We start from the raw sequence: 347 nt of genomic DNA, 5'->3' as shown, positions 1-347 counted from the left end.
GAATGACAAAATAACCTTATATAATTCATACACTACATGGTTGAGTACATAGTGCATAAGTACATAGTGTATAAGTGCATAGTGTATAGTGCGTCATTTGGGACGCAGCTACTAACTTTAAAGCTAACATTAGCTAGTTTTAGCCAGAAATACCTTGCTGAAGCACAAGGTAACATTAACATTCCGCTTGAGCAGAGCTTAATGAGAGTATGACAACCAGAAAGTTTTCGTCTTCATTGGGATTGGGGTTGAATGCTTAGGGACATTTTGCTCTGTTTGGGTTGGATTTAGAAAATGGAATAAAATAAATTACATTGCCTATCCTCTCAGGATAACTGGAATTAGTG

General features: G+C 36.6%; 1 protein-coding gene across 1 annotated transcript in view; it reads right to left on the bottom strand.

The window, feature by feature from the left end:
* The window catches only part of LOC107743908 (ryanodine receptor 3), a 178775-nt gene that overhangs the window by 103555 nt on the left and 74873 nt on the right, over nucleotides 1-347 (bottom strand). The gene's annotated exons all lie outside the window — the stretch shown is intronic.

The sequence above is a fragment of the Sinocyclocheilus rhinocerous genome, unplaced genomic scaffold (genome assembly GCF_001515625.1).
Source record: "Sinocyclocheilus rhinocerous isolate Xijiao unplaced genomic scaffold, SAMN03320098_v1.1 scaffold1068, whole genome shotgun sequence".
Lineage (NCBI taxonomy): Eukaryota > Metazoa > Chordata > Actinopteri > Cypriniformes > Cyprinidae > Sinocyclocheilus > Sinocyclocheilus rhinocerous.
The sequence above is the reverse complement of the archived record's forward strand: the minus strand, read 5'-3'. Positions and strand labels throughout refer to the sequence as shown.